This window comes from Magnolia sinica, chromosome 15 (assembly GCF_029962835.1).
Source record: "Magnolia sinica isolate HGM2019 chromosome 15, MsV1, whole genome shotgun sequence".
NCBI classification, from domain to species: Eukaryota; Viridiplantae; Streptophyta; class Magnoliopsida; order Magnoliales; family Magnoliaceae; genus Magnolia; species Magnolia sinica.
In genome coordinates, this window is record NC_080587.1 from 48,733,098 (window position 1) to 48,745,757 (window position 12,660).

At 39.7% G+C, this 12,660-nt stretch overlaps 2 long non-coding RNA genes across 3 annotated transcripts; both read right to left on the reverse strand.

The window, feature by feature from the left end:
• Nucleotides 1–9,900: 9,900 nt before the first annotated feature.
• Nucleotides 9,901–10,643, reverse strand: LOC131228153 (uncharacterized). 2 transcript variants are annotated; one of them, XR_009162735.1, is made up of 3 exons: nucleotides 10,572–10,643; nucleotides 10,225–10,488; nucleotides 9,901–10,131 (listed from the first exon to the last, which is right to left on the reverse strand). It is a non-coding gene; the product is annotated as an uncharacterized LOC131228153 (long non-coding RNA). The 2 variants fall into 2 exon arrangements; XR_009162734.1 differs by having other exon boundaries at nucleotides 10,221–10,488.
• Nucleotides 10,644–11,248: 605 nt separating this feature from the next.
• Nucleotides 11,249–12,384, reverse strand: LOC131226704 (uncharacterized). The gene is made up of 3 exons (XR_009161988.1): nucleotides 12,255–12,384; nucleotides 11,608–11,823; nucleotides 11,249–11,499 (listed from the first exon to the last, which is right to left on the reverse strand). It is a non-coding gene; the product is annotated as an uncharacterized LOC131226704 (long non-coding RNA).
• Nucleotides 12,385–12,660: the final 276 nt, after the last annotated feature.

Sequence of the window (12,660 nt, forward strand, 5' to 3'; positions counted from 1 at the left end):
TATTGTCAAAAGGGAAGCTACCAGGGCTAAAGTCTATTGACTTAGAATTCTGCGAGGACTGTGTATATAGCAAGCAGAAGAGGGTACGCTTCAAGAAGATAAGACGCGCTCCAAAGATGCATCTGTTGGAGCTTGTGCACACTGATGTGTGGGGACCGGCACAGGTATCATCTCTTGGTCTTGCTCACGTCATGGGCCTAATTCACATCACAATGGGCCTTGCTAATAGGCCACGAATGCATTACAATAGGCCTTGTCCACAGGCCTTGAATACATCACAATGGGCCTTGCCTATAGGCCTTGAATACATCACAACGGGCCTTACTTATAGGCCTTAAATACATCACAATGGGCCTTGCCCATAGGCCTTGAATACATCACAATGGGCCTTGCCCATAGGCCTTGAATACATCACAATGGGCCTTGCCCATAGGCCTTGAATACATCACAATGGGCCTTGTCTATAGGCCTTGAATACATCACAATGGGCCTTGCTTACAGGCCTTGAATAAATCGCAATGGGCCTTGCCTATGAGCCTTGAATACATTACAATGGGCTTTGCCCATAGGCCTTGAATACATCACAATGGGCCTTGCCTATAGGCCTTGATTGGGATCCCCTGCCTCTAATGCCCACGCAGTAGGACGTTGCTGCAGTAGCAGCAGCGCCTACTGCCTTTACATATATTTTTTATTTTTTGAAAACATGAGATTCCGCGGATTTTCCTAGGTGAGGCTCACATCCGTAGAATCCAACCCACTCATTGGCTTCTGCGGCTTAAGACAGATCCATCAAGCCCAATATTTGAGGTATTTTGGTGTACAGAAACATCAGGGTGTATTTCAACAGTAAAAATACTATTTTCTATGCTATAGCTCGCCAGAAAGTCGGATTAGCTTCATTTTTCGACTCAACGCCTAAAATGAGTTGGGGAATGGGATGGACGACATGGATCAGCCCCATACATCAAGGTGGGGCCTGCAAGAGAGGCCCACCCAACCTTAAATAAATAAATATATTTTCTGTTGCTTGTTATGACATCCCACTATCAGTTCACGTTCACTGAACCCACGTCCAGCGTCCAGGGACGCTAGACAGATGGCTTGAATACAAAATCAAGGTGGGTCCCACATGGACATGGCCCACCTGATTTGGATCAACCTAATATTTGTGTTTTCTCATCATCCAGGCCCACTGGATGGCATGGATAAAATAGATGGATGGCATCGATAAAATACATTCATCATGGTGGATCCACGATCGGTGTGGATTTAGTGGACCATGCCCATCACAAGAGAGAGAGAGAGAGAAAGAGATCGGTGAGAAGGAGAGGGACCCGGCCACTATGGGCCCTCCCTAAATACAAAGCATACATCAAGATGGGTCCCACCATATGTGAGACCTCAAATAACAAAATTGACGGTTAGATCACCCACCTTTTGGCTACCTTCTTACTCCCTTAGCCTCCTTAGCTCATATGCTTAACTTTTGACGGTGGATGATAGAGTTTTGATGGTGGGATGAGAGATGAGAGGGTGAGCCACACTTGTTGTTTTGGGAGAGCTTGGGGAGGCTTGGACGTGGGATGCTTTTGGGTTGCTTGGGAGTGAAGAGAGGGAATGAGAGGGAGAGGGAAGTGATGGGTGAAAAGGGATGTGATGATGTGTGATGGGTGATGGGTGGAGTAATGGGGTTGTAAGAAAGGGATGGGTAGAGAGAGAGAGAGTTGACTTTAGGAATGGGAAGGGATGGGTTGTTGTACTTGGGATATGGAGTGTACTTGACTTGTACTTAACATTAATTGATTGATTGAATGATAGGACATGTTGTCAAGATTCTGTCAAAATTCACAACGCGTGGCGTTTTTCTTTGAAATTAATGCGGGCCCACATCTCCTGTCCTGGGTATCGAATCGATGCGCGAGTCGTGGCGTCGGAACCGCGGCGATGGCGCGGTCACGATGGTACAAGTTTCGGATTGAGCCGACTCAAATCTACGAGGTATGACTTAGGGTCATGTGCAAACGTTAATCATCGATCATGGATTGCCGGAATTCGGAAGGATCGTGGAAGTCTACGGAAAGGTACAGACTAGGATACGGGTCGTACAACTCTCTCCACCTAATAAAAATTTCATCCTCGAAATTTAAACTACCACACAACCAATACAGAGCTTACTAAGGGAGGGAAATCTTATCCGAATACAACATGCCAACATAATCAAACACCTAAGAGATGGGGACAATGCCTCTGAATCTTAGCCCCCTGCTCCCAAAATGCCTCATCAACACTACGATGATCTAACTGAACCTTGAATCCTGGATCAGAAACAGTCGAAACTGGAATATGATACAGCTTCACAATCTCAATGGTAGGGAGCTATATAAGAAAATCTCTACGTTATTTGAACTCGGGGATCTAACCATTCTAAGTTCTTGACAATCATAGAGTGAAGGGTAGTTATCAGTAGATATGTGATGTTATCTTCAAGTATTCCTAAGTTACGCTCTGATACCAACTTCTGTCATGCACCAAACCCAGAAATCAAGCACATAAAATTTTCGAATGCTGAATCCGATGCTGATGGCCTCCGTAGTACCCCATTCTCGGTCCCCAGTGAGCATACGCCAGATTCCGATCTTGGGATCCTACGAGAAGGATTTTCCAATGTACATTTAACTCATAATAAGCATAACCACAAGTATACCCAAATCACAAAGGCAACATTATCATCATATATTCACTAATATAAACATTTGAATACAATGCTAAAAGGGAAATACATATGTCAAAAATCAAAGCTCCAAAAGAGCGTTGCATGCTTCATGCTCAACACTACTGCAACCTAATGCCACTTGTACGCATCTACCGCGTATAAACTTATAGAAAGCTTAGTGAGTGGTGAAAGTGTGTGCGCAAGGTAAGTGTCAAGTATTCAATACAATGCCATAATCATACAATATCAGAATTCTGGCAAGATCATGAATCAGACGATATCAGAGTAAGAGGAAGTACTGCAAGTCTATAAATCACACAATATCAGAGGATGCAATACAAATTAGCTATGCAAATGAGGAGTCATAGAGAGCCAACAGATGTCGAGGATACAATACAATACGTAAATCCTGCTAAGTCCATTTAGGCCATATAAGTGTAGAAACATAGCAACCCAAAATGCTATATGCCTGCGGATGTAATACAATATGCGATGCGAATGAAATGACCAAGCTAGAGTGTAAAGTCGAGATGATAGTACGTAGTATCGCAGGCTACGGGGTCCACCACAAGGGACTTCTATCCAAAATAGTCCCATACCTAAATTTGGATAGTCAGACACAATTTGGTAAACTCCGGATCTCAGGTTAGTCGCACGCCCTAACCAAAATCATGGCCATTGCGAGGGTACATGTAACAAATAGTTGCGCACCACTACCCCGAGTGGAGAGTGAATGAATGAATGAGTATGCAACTTCTATTCAATAAGTCCACATATTAGTACGGTTCCTCTCTGGGATCATCACCGGGGTCTATTACACTCTACGCCAGCTTGTCGCCCCTATCCGAGTGCATAAATGGGGAAGTGGAAGAGACCTCACTATCCGCCTGCCAATATCGGGCCCGACTTGTTGATAGCGGACCCATTCCACAAGCTGGTCAGACTCAACCTAGATATTGCCCCCTTACTTAGGCGGGTAAGGTCACACCCCCTCCTAACTGATCACGGCACAGTGGGAGACGCGGCCTACTGGTATATGACCCTCATGCGCTCATATATATATCCACTCGATCTCGACATTAGAGCATCTCCTGGCCACAGAGGTTTAGGAATTTTCACCCAGGGATATCTATGGCGCCCGTATGCTAGAACCAAACATTTTTGGTGTCCCATTTGGCCATCCATGATATGCTTGTGGAGGCCACAACCCTAATGTTACTAGGATATATAATACTCACAACATGCAATGTAAGATGCATAAGTCATACAATTCAGTCATGTATCCATCCTATGCATACCGTGCGCTTATGTTAGACATTCTCCGCCTATCAGGGAGTTTCATAGCAACCTGCCTAATGACATATGCAATGGTCAATCACATCTCATAACAAACATACAGATAATGCATATAGGCATGTATCATGATGCTATGCTATCACATACTCATAATCAGTATCAATAACCGGCATCAACAATCGGCCTCGACAATGTGGACATTTAACCAATGTTGCCCCCAAGGGATGACTCACATAGGGCCTAACATATAGTGGACCTATGGCTTCACACAAGGACCTAAAATACAACACCAAGGGCCTTGCTCAAGAGCTTAAATGCATCACGGTGTGCCTCTCACATGGGCCTAATATACATCATAATGGACTCCATCGCTCGCCTACTACCAAAAACAGGGAAAGGCCGACGGCTAAAAACTGCCGGTATTGACATTCTCCGATGGCTTTTAGCCGTTGGACGGTCCATTGGGAAAGGGGGCGTGGGCATTGCTCGCCGACGGATTTTATCCGTCAGAGTCTACAATGGCTAAAACTGTCGGTGTTTTCGACGGCTAAGGACAATAGTTTTAGCCGTCGGCGTTTTCGACGACTAAAACCGTTGGTATTTCTGATGGCTGTGGTGGACAAAAAACCATGGGCATTTTTTACGGCGAAAAGCCATTGGCGTTTCTCATAAATTATAAAAATAATAATAATAATAATTAATTGCCTAATCAACGCACATCCAAAACTAGATGATCCTAATGATTTTAAATGCATTCCAAACGCATTCATAAAAACATAGTACTAATAGCAACAAAATATAAACTTATACACAATAGAAAGATGATCCTAACCATTCCAAATGCATGTCATTGGACATACATAATGAGTAATGTTACTAATTGCAGACAAGATAAACACACCTTTTTTATCTTGTTCAGGGACTAATCTTGGAATATCTTTCAACAACTACTTCAATCACCGAAAGAAAACAAGCCTAAAAGAATAAAGCATTCCATTCGAATGGATCTTACTCATTTTAAACAATCTAGACTTGAAAGAGGGATAGGCTATAACCAAACAAGAATGTTACAACAATGCAACATGGACACAGATATGTATACTTATTTTGGACATGGGCAGCAGTATTTTCTCTAACAAGGAAATACGGAATTAGACACAAGGTCATGGAAAAGCCACCATGCCCATGTCTTTCTGTAGGTTAGATTGATATTGTAGTAAAATGGCAAAATTAGATAGCACTTTCAATGAATTTTTGTTATCCTTTCTAAGGAAAAAAAGAAGAAAGAAGAAGCATGAGCTCACCACGCTTCCCAAAATTGTCACTCTCATACTCTTGCACGAATGTAGTGGCAAATGTAAATGGAGAACCAAGAGCAATCGACCATCCAAGGGCCATGTCTGTAGCTCTACCATCAACATCTTGCACTATAAGATACAAGATGTCAAACACCATGCTGCTAAAATAATACCCAGGCTCACACCATGGCACAATTGATTGGTTGTGACAAAACATCAGGAAAGCACATGGCAAAACTAACCTGATGGACGGCTTGGAGCTAGAGCATGTGGCATCTTTTTGCATGTGGTGATATGTGCAGATTGGTTGTGATCCACATGTGGAAATGACATACGTAGCATATCAGAATGACCCTACACAATAGGACAACCCACATAACATCAGTTTGTTTGGCTTACTTATGGGAGAGTCCCACTGTGTGGGGCCAATCATAGACACCTGCATCACTTTTCTTTTAACAATCAAAGACACTTCCCCATGTCATCTCTCAACCTAAAAGTGTTGATTTAAGAATTGCTAAGAATATGATCGATTTTTCTTTCCTTTGTTCTTTTTCACTATGAAATAATAAAGGCCAATGCATGGTTGTAAGTTTAGGAAAACAAACATATCCAACTGAGCACTACCAATTCAAATTTATCGTGGCCCGTACCAAAAAATTAAACTGCAAGATGAACCAGGGTACATATGATGGATACTTTTAGTATAGCAACTGGTGTAAAGTACTTATGTTTTGCTTACCTTAGCCAATGATACTTTAATACTTACATATGCTCAACCTATCATGTCCAGTACAGTAAGATACTAATACTGGTAATGGATACTCTACGATATTAGTACGAAATGTTTAACTGAACCTTATTATATTTAATGCTGGATTGTAAGTCTTGATGAGGCAGTTCATGTACATGCCGCATGTGTGTGCAGTCATGGAAAATAGAGGTTTGAGATCCAGTCCATCCATCAGATGGGCATCACTGCATGTCATTGCCCAAGAATCAAGTCTGGTCTAGTAGCTGAGAAAAGAATTAGTTAAGACCCACCTGATGGATAGCTTGGATATTGCACATGTTTGCCACACTAGAATATGTGGTGGCATGTAGATGGTATGCTTAGAAATCTCAGAAACTAAAACAAATTATCTATTTTTTAAAGATTATTTTCCACATTTTCCTCCAATGTTGCGTTTTCCTTTCTAAATCTACTTCTTGGATTTATGCAGTAATTGAACTAGTTATTGCAATTCAATCGGATAGTGCATCAACCAGCTGAATTTTGTTAAAAGTTGCTCGAATGAAAAAATCCTAAGACCAGGACATGAAATAGAGTTTCCCATCTGCACCCATTTCTTATGGTTATACAGAGATTGTAACTACTAGTAAATGATAAAATCTACAAACATTTGGTCCTCAAGATATCAAACAAGCTCTGTTCGTTGGCCCTCATTCAGGCTTTTTACAGGTCATCCCAGCAACTACATCACTTAATGATCAAATTAAAGAACACAACACATACAACCACAGTACAATAAAGAGCACAAATTCTAATTATAAAGGTGATATTTAGAGTTAAGCTTACCGTCATTGTCATGTTGAAACCGTTTCTTGAATACGGGGACGTCCCTTATTGATCTAAAACAGTCAAGGATAATTACAATTAAAAGAAAGAAAGAAAAAAGAAAAAAGGCAAGCAGGTAATTAGACACTAAAATGCTACCAAGAAGAAAAATAAAAACTTATCTGGTTAACTCCGCCTAAAGTGTCATTAGTACACCAACCTGCAAATAAGAGTAATCTTGCTATTTACATGATTTTAAGACAGTCAGAGTAACACCATTTACCCTTGAAGGAACTTACAATAGAATGTACTCTGTTTCAACCCCATGTGATCAGGGGTATCTCTCAAGTTAGCAGAGTTTTACTAAGCCTGCTCACACCTTTACCTGTAGCAATACATGCCAGGTTGGCAACTTCTGAGCTGTGCATCAGTGGGCTACACTTTGCAGATGATGTGGCTCTAAAACTAAAGCTGGCCAGCTCATATAGGTGGGTCACACATGTACAAGCTAATGGATGGTTCAAAAATTGCCTATGGCATCAACATAGAAGTGTGCCTTGACCAACCTAATTTTAGGGCCATGTCATCCACAATGGGGCCCACCTGATACATTATCTGATATCTGCCACATGTTATAGTGTATAGAGGTGTGTGGACTTTACCAGACTTCTATGAGTTAACCATATGCTGATAAAGGAATCATGAACTATGTTTTTACAATGCAAATTGTAGTTTGTGGAGTTGTTTTTTCTACTAATACGTGTTAATTAACTAGATTGCGGGTGTGCAGGTGTGTGATTTGAATGGCTACTAGACTGAATCGTGTTGAACGTGCCCGAATAACAGTCAACAAAATTCTTGGTACGAATAATGATGGGTAGATTCCAAATTATGATGCTCAGATTTGGATACTAACATGGATGTGGAGAACTAGAATTTAACTTTGCATTTTCTATAATAAAGCACGGATATAGATATTCGACCCAGCTAATGATATACTATGGTACCGTGACAAATTACTAGTTGTTTGGGAAATAGTAAATACTAATGCAATAGGATATTGCAACAAGTAGTCTCCTCTTCATTAGATGAGCTGGTGGAGACTGTATAGTGTGTGAATGATCCAGGGTTCAATCCTGGTAGTGTTACCTTTCAAAAAAGAAAAGGATACTGCAAGTATCTATGAAGTATCATGTACTAGTATCAGGGTCGACTAACTTACCAGGGCAGGGTAAGGATATGGACATCATTTGACATAGGTATGGGTGGTGGCAAAAGTTTTATGAATGGCCACCTACCAGACATAAACTTTCCTCTTTTATCTGGGATTCTGGAACCAGCCCTGCCAGAGTTTCTCATCTTTCTAATATTCTATTATTAAAACATTTACAGCATTTTGTAATATTAATCTTAACTAATTTGTAATATAAAATATTTGGCTAGAATTGAACCATATCTGAAATGAAACCTTACCCATACCTTGTGAGGCTGAACGAACCAGCACTCTACACCTATGTAGCACTCCCTCACAATTAAGAACTTCAGGAAGACAGTCTTGAGCTTGCTGGAAACTCTTTACCTATGACATTATAAAAGATCTTTGTGGGTGCAATAAACATCCTTTCTTAAAGCAAAAAAACATGCAAAACATAAAAGATGTAGAGTTCAGCGAGAACGTATCATGGGATTTATTGACCCTTCCCTAGCCATTAGATTTATTGTCATAGACTCCAATCCAGCCCCAATCCCTATATTGAGAAGATTTAGAAAATGAATAAATAACAATAATAATAAAGATATGCTAGCTCTCATGGAACAGTCAGTTTCTTTTCTTGCATTTACTATCTATCTGTGTCAAACAGAAACTGTGCCTATAAGAATTGTAAACGGTAATACTCATCTGGACTCCAGGCAATTGTTGATGTTGCTGCTGCCATTAAAGCTGGATTTTATGACATAGGTATGCATGCATCCTATTGAGAGGCAGGCTATCCAGTGACTCAACAATCTCCGTTTGCTTCATCACCGTTGCCTGCAATACCAGAGATTCAGACAATCTCCCTATGAAATTATTCAACAGTATATCTTTGTACAACATGCTATGTGCATCTGAAACTTACTTTCTTCATCTTCTCAAGGTCAAAGTCGTTGGATTTGATAGCCTTAGAAATCTGCATTATCAGTACATTCCATCTATGTAAGGTTGCCTTAGAAATCTGTTATAGGCTTAAAGGATAGTTCAGATCATTCGATTGAACTGTCTAATTGAAATAATGCAATTAGGAACAAAAAACACATCCGATTTTCCTTACTCAAGTATGATGGAACCACCAACCGTACACAAGGTCAGGATGCTCGCGAATGTGAAACCAACCTCTTCGTTCAAATAAAAAGCTGAAGATGCCAAAACTCATAGTTGAATAAATCATGAGATTCTTTTAGACCCTGCAAAAAACACATCCAAATTATGAGATATCCTAAATCAAAATCTAAACTTCCAAAATATTAATGAAAAAAATATTTACACATATCTATTTTCAGTGTAATTTTTGTAGACATGCAGAACCAACAACAGTCATGGAATAACGATGAAGGAACTTCTCGTCAGGGCTGATCACATTCTCTGCAACAGCTACCACGGATGATTATAATTCCCTACAATTCTCTCTCTCTCTCTCTCTCTCTCTCTCTCTCTCTCAAGTACAAATAACACTAAAAGTGAAAATTATTACAAATCTTTCAATTCCTTAAAGGGAGCTTGAAATGCAAACTGAATATATCAAAGCATAAACGTGGGTGCTAAATCCATTCCATATATGTGGGTGTAATCTGATGTGATTGTTAAATGCATTCCATACCATTCCATATGTGTGTGTAATATGATGTGAGAGTTAAGTCCATTCCATTCCATCATATCCAGATATGTGTCCATGTTGCCGTATAGTTTGAAAATAAAAGTAAATTGTCTCATTTTTTATAATGTCTAATCATAAACATCATGGATAGATTGTTAGAAATAGCTTAAGCCAAACAACAAATCCTCCTACGCCGACCTCTCCAAGTGTATGATGATAACCATCTTCCTTCCACAACTCTGAGTCTGAAGCTTTAATCTCGATCAACACAACACTAAAATTTCCTTCACCCAGATCTGCTCTATGGACATGGGCAGTTGGATCAACTTCATGCACCTCACCACGAGCAACTACCCGTTTCTTCCAATCGCAAAGATTGCATCTCTTGCCAATATGTATCAAATCAGGCTACATGTACACGTATAACATGTCATTAGTATTTTTAAATGGAGGTGCATATAATCATAAACATAAATTTGTAATAGAGAAACACATACATACCGACAAGGCATGACTATATTTAAATGGAGGTATTGTCGGTGGATCCACAACCCCCTGTTCCCCTTGCTTTTCTACAATACAATTAACCTTCATATGGAGGTCGACCAGGATTTTCTTCATTTCACCTACTTCCTCCTTCAAATTATCTTGGTCCTACATCACCATATTGAGCTTATCTACAATAGGGATTGTCTTCCTCAATGCAATCTTGCCTACATTTCCACCTATACCCCGCATGTGCCCTCTACTATCACTCACAATTGACTATAATCAGAATTACAAGTCAATTTATTAGAGAATGTGCAAGTATAAATAAACTCGGGCATTTAAAGGACAAGCATATATACCTGTGTAAGGGCATCATCTACATTGGTCATCCGAGATGTTGGATTACTACTCTGAATCAACTTTATTTTTTCCTATGACAACATCCAAATGAAAAATTAGCAACTGAAAGTTACATTTAAAATTCATATGGATAATGACAGGATGTATGAGGGTTACACTTACAAAGCCTTTGGGAAACTATAATTTGTCATCCTTTGTTGTATGGGCTCTGATGTACACATCAGCCCTACCAACCTCGGCATCACTAGTAAGATTCCTCTCAATTGTCTTTTCCACAGTACATACATGCCAAAACACATTAGTAATGGAATTAAATGACTAATAATTTCAAATAATCATCATAAATATAGTAAGATATATATTTTAATACATGTACCATCTTATGGCGTATGACAGCCATGCTACGCCGCCCAAGTGTAGTAGGGCCAACTTGTTTGGCCCGATTGGATGCATTTCTTGCAGTTAATTCCTTAAATTCATTTGTATTACATTCATCCACAAAGAGTATCTAATCCTCTATAGGCACACCAACAGGGGCTGGAGATGACTTCACAGCTGCAGGATCATTATCCTTGACATACTTTAAATGCACCTAGTTCTTGTAATTTCTCCAAGAGGTATTCACTCGTTCACGAACGTAATTTGTCATTGCATGTTGGTTATTCTGAAAATCATAACTACACTCCAAGCTATCAATGACCTTCTGAAGGTGCTTCAGAGGCACCTGGTGAAAGTCTATGTAGGTGATTGGGATGTGGGTGCGGGTGAGAACACCAATGCATGAATTGAATGTGACCTGATTTATATCCCCTGCATTCGGTTGCCCAAATTCATTAGTCGTAATGACCCTCTTCAATGAAGTCTTCTCATTTAATTCTCGACCTCGCATAGGACCTCTCTTCCTAGACAATGAAGATGACAACCCGTCTGCATAAAATGGGAAATTAGCTACACACATGTTTCATCACCGCCAATATAAAAGAAAATTAAATGCTGAGGTTAAAAATAAGAAAAATAGAAAAGTTATCTTATCACCTATGGCATCTTCACGGGCTGCATCCCCTAATGCTCTGTGCCGAATGACGTTGCCTCTAAATCCATATGCCTGTTTCATTAGCAATATAAATCAAACCCAAGCATAAAAAGAAGATATGATACTAGACTATCCAATACATCTTCAAGGGCTGCATCCCTTAATGCTAAAAACTAAATAAGGAAAACAAATGATTGTAGTTAAGTCCTGTTCACACACTATGGATGATGGCCATATTTTATTGTTTTTTTGTTACTTTTCCTTAGAAATTTATATATAATACCACCACGGACCATATATATATATATATATATATATATATATATATATATATATATATATATATATATATATATATAATACCACCACAGACTAAATTTATGAGATAAGTGATTTGTGGGGATGAGAATACTAGTTGAGATTTGTGGGGCCCACATGGTATGTACCTCACTAAGATTGTCTCTGGAACAAAAGGTTTGGTCGATCCAATTATCATATGAGCTAGACCTCAATTTGGATGTTTTTGGGCAGCACATATTATTTTCTATGGTCTGGTCTACTGTTTGGTTGGATCCAACAGAATTTTCATTTGTCTGATCTTCAAATAAGATTCAGCTATGGGACAGGTTGGATGTCATATACATACAACATGTGCCCCACTGCAATAAAATAATAATAATCAAAGTTTTAGCAATATGATTTCCCTTTGAATTTGGACTTCTCACAATTTTACTTTTAATCATTTATTTAATAGAAGATTGCTCAGTCATGGTCTTTATAGTTGTATCTCAACACCATCGCCACAACTGACAATGGAGGAGGACAATCGAACACTGTAATGGTGCAAAATCAAGGAGAAAATAAAAAAGTTGGTATGCTCTAACAAGGTATGATGCATTATTATGGGTGGCTGGGCCTGGCGCTAGTAACCCAACCTTCATGGGTGGAGCTTGGACTCCTAAACTTGGCCCAAGGGTCATGACCCAGCTTGAACTCTAGGCCTAGTGTTCAGCCCATGCCATGGCTAGTGATGAATAGCCCAGCATCGCCTATTG